We start from the raw sequence: 8,104 nt of genomic DNA, 5'->3' as shown, positions 1-8,104 counted from the left end.
TTGGTCTTCCTTCTTCTTGAGTTTCTTGTGGTTTGTGGGTTGTTTTTCCTGTATTCTGAACTTCTGGGCTAATAACCATTTATCAGAGAGTGTGAGCCTCTATTTTCTGATGGTCCTCTTCATGTCCAGGTATCCTGGCCTCATTTGGTCTCACTTTGCCTTAGGGAGACCCTGGCTATCTAGCAGTACACACCCATCACTGGGAGTGTGGATTTCTTTTGTGTATTCTCTACCAAATGGTCTCACAAAGCCCAGGCTGTTCTGGAACTTACAATGTAGCCAAAGATGTCCTTGAACTTCTGATCCTTCTGCCTCTACCTCCTGAGTATGGAATATAGGTATGTGCCACTATGTCCTGCTCAGGATACTAACCTAATCTGTAGTTCTCAGATCTAGATAGATGGCTATCTACCAAACAGATAGGCATTTGGGTCCCTAAAGCAGGCTAAACCAAAGTCAGATGTTAAAGTATCTCAGGCTTGGGGAGATGACTTAATGGATAAGAATCCTAGCTATGTAAGTTTGAGGATCTGAGTTCAAATCCCAGGACCCATGTAAAAGCCAGGTACAAAGCAAGTGTTCATAATCCTATGGGGAGTTGAGAGACGGAGATAAAGGAATCCCAAAGGCTGATGTGCAAGGTAATCTGGCACACACTTTGGAAGAACAAGAAATCCCCTACATCAAGGTGGAAGGTATGGACCCACATCCAGTGTGGTCTTCTGACCTTCATATGCATGCCATGGCATGTATGTACCTGGATCAACACACATACAGTTGTCTCAGCAAGGGACTCATTGAAAATTGAGCTCTCCCCTTGATCTCTCCAGGATTCTCTTGAGGTCCCTGGGCATGCTCATTTCTCAGTCCAGGTCTAGAAACTGGGTGACCTACAATGGTAGAAAGGATAAACTGAGAAACTGACAGCCAGGTGCCACATCAGAAATAGATTTGATAGGTTTTAGGGGGTGATGTATTTAATAAATACATTCTGGCGGGGGGGTCACTACCTGCCTCAATCATCCTCCACTATTCTCAGGCATGGCATGTCTCCTCTCCTCCACACTCTCCTGGCATGATATGTCTCTTCCTTCTCCTCCTGCTCCTGCTCCCAAGCCTGGGAATCCTAAAATCACACCTCTGTCTGTCCTCCCTAGCTATTGGCTGCTGTCATCTTTATTCACCAATCAGAACAAACTGGGGACAGGTTCCCAGAAGCTATGTGCAGATCCTCTTTGTGGGAACAGTGTTTTGCAGGAACAGAAATTAGTATTAGAATACAAGCAGCTATAAGGGAGTGGGATACTGTTTCTCCCGTGCCTTGTATGCCGTAGGTTGCATAATATTAAATTTCAACTTTGGTGGATGAGGGGTGACTCAGCAGTTAAGAGTGTATACTACTTGTAGTGGTTTGAATGAGAATATTCTCTGTAGACTCTGGGGTGTGAACACTTGTTCTCTAAGGAGGGGTGTCTTAGAGAAAGAATGTCATTGAAGGGGGACTTTGAGAGCTAAAAGACTCATTATTTTAAGTTTATTTTCTCTGTGTCCTGTTTGTGGTTCAGGATATGAGCCCCCTGCTCTCAGTTTTTAGCTGCAGCTGCCATGCTGCCACGCTGGCCCCTTCATCCTGGACTCTAAACTTCTGGAAACATAAGCCTATCAAAAACCTTACTCCCTGTAAGTTGCCTTGGTCATGATGTTTTACTGTAGCAGTGGAAAAAAATAACTAAGACATTATTCCATCAGACCCCTGGCATTAGGTCACCTATATCCAGTACACAGATGCTTTAACTCCAGCTGCTGGGGACCCAATACCGCTGTTGCTTCTGTAGACACTGGTGCACATGTATGCACACACACATAAGGTTGTCTGTTTGGGTTTTTTTTTTTTTTTAAGTTCCAGTTTCAGGCTGGAGAAATGGCTCAGCAGTTGGCATTGGTTGCTCATTGAGAGGTTCGATTCCCAGCAGCCACATGGTGATTCATAACCTGTAACTTCAGTTCCAGGAAAATTATTTGTCTTTTCTGGCCTTCATGGGTACCAGGCATTACACATGATGCACAGGCAGGCAGGCGTGCATGCAGGCCAAACACCCATATCTTTAAAACAAAACAAGACAAATCAAAACAAAAACACTTTTTCTTTTCTATTGCCAAATTCATATATAAAAACACAGCAACTAGGAACTTGAACCATTCAGAGGCATTTGCCTTTTGTGTGTTCTGTTTTAGTTTTTTGAGATGAAGATAGCCTGGGTCTTAGCAGGTTGGCTTCAAAGTCATAGCAGTGCTCAATCCTGAGCCTCTGGGTGCAGAGAATGAAGGTATGCAGCACCTTGCCTTGCTAAGCATGTGCTTTAGTGTTTTTGGTTTTTGTTTTTTTTTGTTTTTTAAACTCTTTTAGCTTAGAGGATTGTATTATCCTGTAACTTCTGCTCATGAAGCTGGAAAAATGCTTTTCCTAACTTTCATGCCCCATATGTTAGTTAGGGTAAGTCAGATCATGAAGCAGTAACAAGTTAATGCCCCAAATCTCTAATGTAAAAGCTTATTTCATTTATTTTTAAATTTTTCTAATTATTTATTTGTATACAGTCTTGTGCCTTTTACTTTAGAAACAAATTTTTCCCACTTGGGACTGGAAAGGTGGCTAGGTAGTTAAGAGGGCTTGCTGCTCTTGGAAGACCAGAGTTCTGTTCCAAGCACCTACGTGGAGGCTCACAATCATTCATTATCCAGGTTCTGGGGAACGAAGTGCCCTCTTTAGACCCATGTACCTGTGTGTACACATACATCCAGGCAAAACACTCTTACACATCAAAATAAAAAGAAATCAATTCTTTCAACTAATATGTCTTCTCATTATTCATATCCATATCCAGAGTAGAAAAATGATTTCTTGCTTATGCTTCTGGACAGGTTATTTAAGAAAGATGAAACCCATCAGGGAATGGGCTGTTTATAATCTAACAGGACAATTTGTCCTTTAAAGGCTCTGTCTGTCTGCCTGTGTATTATTGTAAGGGGGTCCAGATGCCAGAGTGCACACGTGGTGGTCAGTAAACAACCCTGAGGAGTCAGTTCTCTTCTCTATGTCAATCCTGGCCATCAAACCTGCTTGAACCATGTTGCCATTACAAGAATTCTTTTCCAATTTCCTTCACTTCATCTGAAAAAATTCTGTCCCTATTAAACTTGTCTCCTCTTGTTGCTGGCAGCCATCATTCTTTCTGTATCTATGAATTTAACTAGTCTAAGAATTTTATATAACTTGTATATAGCAACATCTATCCTTCATTAACTGGCTTATTTCACTGTGTATAATGCCTAAGTTTCATCCATGGTGTAATATGTCAGAATTTCCTTAATAATTTTATTTTTTTGGAAGAAGACATGTTTATTAAATATACTGCCATGGATGGTAGATGACAATGGCTGGCTTTGGCATCCATGTGGTAGGTAAACTGAGGCAAACAATCAATGGGGATCAGTGCTTGTAGCAGCTGACAGGGTGGATCCAGATGCTTACATGGGCTGCTGCCAAAGGCAGCCAACAATTAGAGAAGTTACACAGCAGACTTTTTTTCTGAGGGAACAAAGCTTAATTTCCTGGGGCTAGTACTCCCTGTGGCCAGCAGAAAAACTAGGAACTCTCTTAGCTCCTTGGGGCTGGCAAGAAAGAGAAGGAAAGAGAGAAAATTCACACATACATACATGCGTGCACATGCACACACACTGAGTGGATAAAACAAATGACAGAGTTCAATAACTTTACACAAACATACATGTATACATACATACATGCATACAGACCTACAGACATACATCTACACATTCACACATAGAATGATTAGAGCAAAGCTCCAACAAGCAGGCTCCAAACATTTCATACACATATGGACAGACATAAATACACACAACTGGTAGCAAGCTCCAACACACCCACGTCTTATATTTATACATACAAATACATAGTTGATGGATGGAAATAACTATGTTCCAAACCTCCACTCACACAAACCTTACATTTGTACATACACATGCATAGTTGATGAATGGAATGAATGGTGTTCCAGCCCTCCACTCATACAAACCTCACATTTGTACATACATATGCATAGTTGATGGATGGAAAGAATGGTGTTCCAGCCCTCCACTCACACAAACCTTACACATACACATAGTTGATGGATATTCCAACCCTCATAGTTTATTTTTTCTTCCATAACTTATATACCCTAGCAAAATCATTCAAGCAGTATAAAATTAGTGTGATTACATCTTCTAGTGAATGATTATGAAAAAGAAACAATGTGTTCTCCAACACCTTTACAAGAAGTAACATTATGTAGTACAGGTAAAGAAAATAAATTATTCCCAAAAACCCGAGTACATTTGTAACTAAGAAGCCTATCATAGATTAAGAAATTGTAAGCAAGCAAGGTAATTTTCTCAGCCAGTTTCTCTTACTGGCAGGCAATGGTTACAAAGAAAAGAATAATTATTACATTATTTATCTTTAGAAGTAACCTTGTAAGAATCTTAAAAGAATCATAAATCTAAATTTTTAGATAAAAATCAATCATATCTACCTTAAATCCTCAAAATGCACATATACTCATCAGCAATTCTTAGTAAATCATATCAGGAAGCTGAGGATATCAGAAATCAATCAGCAGCAGTCTGGCCTCGGAGAGTCACATCAGCCAGGGCTGCCATTGCTCTTGTTTCCTGACCATAAAGGTCCTAGCTTAACTGATATAGAGTGTGCCTTTCTGAACTTCAACTTGTTCCCTAAGATTTTCTACATCAGAGCCAGTAGTAAAAACATCTCAACCTCATTTCACTAACAATTTCATTTTTCCAAATGTATTCTAAGAGTGGCGTTCATTGCTGACAATCTATGCCTCTTAGGATAATGACTGAATCATTAATCTGCTCCAGCAGCAATGTCTGAAAGAGATCAAGCATTGTTATTGTGAGTGCCAGAGATATTGCTCAGTGAGGAACTGGATGTTCCCGTAAAGTTTCCATATAACTCTTAGAGGAATATGAAGGCAACAAGCAGAACAGAACTCCATAGCAGCATGAAATCCTCAAGACACGTGGTTCTTGGGGCTGTACCACACAGGGGCTCACCCATGTGGCTGTGGTAGCCCGGGGGCTGTATTCCATGAGTTCTAAAGCCATTTGTTGTTCCTCCTGCATGGCCCTTGGCAGGTAGGCTGGATAATAAAAAGACTACGGCACACTTTTTTCTTTCAGAATTTCTTTCATTCTTGAAAATTGAATAATGTTCCATTCTGTAACTATTTCATATTTTTGTTTAACCATCTTTTCTTTCTTTTTCCTTCCTTTTTATTTGTTTGTTTGTTTGATGAAGCCAGCATTGGCCTTGACATACTGATCCTCCTACCTCTACCTCTCCAGTGCAGCGGTTACCAGTGTAGATGTGTGTCACTTCATCAGATTTCTTCTAATGTTTTTGTTGTTTGTTTGTTTTCTTGCTTGCTTTTCCTGTCCCTTCTGAGTTTACTATGTAGCATGAATGGCAACATTATTTACTTCTTTTAAAACAAGTGTCCTGTGAGGCTTTGATCTCCTAGGAATTCACATTTTGGTCTAACCCAATGTCCTTCTCTGCCGGACTCTTGGCTTGCTCTGAGTATTTCAGCCCAAATAGAGAGAGCAGAGTGTGGCTCCAGAAAGGCTCCTCCCAATATTGTGACCTTGTGTATATTATGTGACCTCTAGAGCAGGCATTCATCACCTATGACAATGCCTGTGAGAGGTGAAGGAGACAACAGAAACACTGTCTGATGATCAGTAATTCACTTCTATCTGTGACCACAGCCACACAGAGTGCTGTAGCATCTAGAGGGTTTATCCTCATAATCTCATGGCTGGGACCTGAGATGGAGTATCTGTCCAGCATCAAGAGAGAGGATCTGAAGTTGGACGTGGTGTCACAGAGGTATGAGGATCTCTTGAGTTAGAGGCCAACCTTATCTACAGAGCAAATACCAGAACAGCCAGGGCTACACAAAGAAAGAAAGAAAGAAAGAAAGAAAGAAAGAAAGAAAGAAAGAAAGAAAGAGAGAGAGAGGGAAGGAAAAGAAGAAAGGAAGAAGGGAAAGAGAGAGAGGGGAAGGAAAGAAAGAAGGAAGGGAGGGAGGGAGGGAGGAAAAAAGGAAGGAAGAAGAAAAGGAAGGAAGGAAGGGAGAAGGGAAAGAGAGAGAGAGAGAAGGAAGGGAGGGAGGAAGGAAGGAAGGAAGGGAGGAAGGAAGGAAGGAAGGAAGGGAAGAAGGAAGGAAGGAAGGAAAAAGGGAAGATCTGGCCATGTAGCACCAGCCCATGGGAGAGTCAAGGCAAGATCAAGGTGTGGATGATTTTACTGATTTCCTGTGAAAGCATGGTAGTCATGTGGAAGGTTTTAAGTTGAACATTATAAGTAGAAGATGTCTGCACCCAGGGAGACATGGAGACCCTCCTCCGCTCTTCCTGCCCTTCATACTTTAGTATGTTCTAAACATCATTCCCGTCAACATCATTCCCGTCAACATCATTCCCGTCAACATCATTCCCATCAACATCATTCCCGTCAACATCATTCCCGTCAACATCATTCCCATCAACATCATTCCCATCAACATCATTCCCATCAACATCATTCTCATCAACATCATTCCCAAAGGCACTGAATTCACTCTTGGTCACTCCTTCCCCAGGCCTTCTGCCTTTGCCTCTCTGTAAACAGATAAGGGATACATCTTACCTCATTTGGACTCAGAGTTCTGTCCATAAAGAGGAAGAAGGGCTGTGGTTGACCAGGGATTTCCCTGTAGCCAGCAGCTGAGGGCTAAGGATGGCTGCCTAGGATGGCTGTAGTGTAGGAAAGTGAAAGGGGAAATCCAGATTAATGTGGCCATTGAGAGTGGCCTGGGGCTGGGTCCACAGCAACAGAGTTTCTGTGGTGGAATGGAGCCAGACTGGCAGAAACAAGGCTACTCTATGAAACCTTTGAAGCAGTGAGCCCCCAACAACATGAAATTGACCCAGGAATCTCAGGCTGGAAGAAGGAAAAAGGCTGCCATTTCTGTCAGCAGAAATCGGTATCACACAGTTCTGACTTGCCAGACCACCTGGCAGGAGAGACTAGATTTGAAAAGATGACCCAGTTTAGCAGGGTGTGATGGTGCACACCTTTAATTGCAGTACTAGGAAGCAGAGGCAGGCAGATCACTGACTTTTAGGCCACCCTCGTCTAGAGAACTGATTCAAAGACCATCAGGGTTACAAAGGGAAAAGCTGTCTAAAAAAAAAAAAATTGATGGGTCAGTAATGGGCAGGACCATAGGACCATACCTTGGCCAGGACTGCTTAGCCTCTTATCTTCTACCCAGAAGAAGGTCTGGGAAGGTGAGGGTGATGAGCAGGCTCACTGGACTTTTTTGTTCTTCCCAGTGTGGCCACATTGAATAAATTTCCTTTTTTTCCCCCTGCTTTTTATTGTGTTTTAAAATTGAGTGTTGGGGCTGGTGTCCTGAGCAGACCTTGGGCACAAGCTCTGCAGCCAGTCCCACAACACCAAGAGGAAGCTCCAATCACAGGCACTATGACACTCTCAGGATCAGAGGTGAGGAGGATCTAACATCTGTCCGAACACCGGAAGTAACTGGGACCAGCGGGACCAAGCACACAGGAACTCCACCAGCAGAGTGGCTCAGGTTCCTTCCAGTCCCTTTGGGCTGGTGTCCTGATCAGACCTTGGGCCCAGGCTCCACAGCCAGTCCTACAACACCCAGAGGAAGCTACTGCACTCCCAGGTGCTCTAACAAGCCCAGGGTCACAGGATCCCAGAATCACAGGATCACAGAGACAGCTTAACTCTGAGGAGTTCTGATACAACCAGGATCACAGGAAGGACTGACTGATTTAGCAAGGGCAGGTAGCATTAGAGATAACCAAATGGTGGGGGGCAAGCATAAGAAAATAAACAACACAAACCAAGGACACTTGCCTTCATCAGAATGCAATTCTCCCACCATAGCAAGTCCTAGACACACCATCACACCGGAAACGCAAGATTCAGATCTAAAAT

The sequence above is a fragment of the Mastomys coucha genome, unplaced genomic scaffold, assembly GCF_008632895.1.
Source record: "Mastomys coucha isolate ucsf_1 unplaced genomic scaffold, UCSF_Mcou_1 pScaffold18, whole genome shotgun sequence".
Taxonomy (NCBI): domain Eukaryota; kingdom Metazoa; phylum Chordata; class Mammalia; order Rodentia; family Muridae; genus Mastomys; species Mastomys coucha.
Note: the sequence above shows the minus strand (reverse complement) of the source record.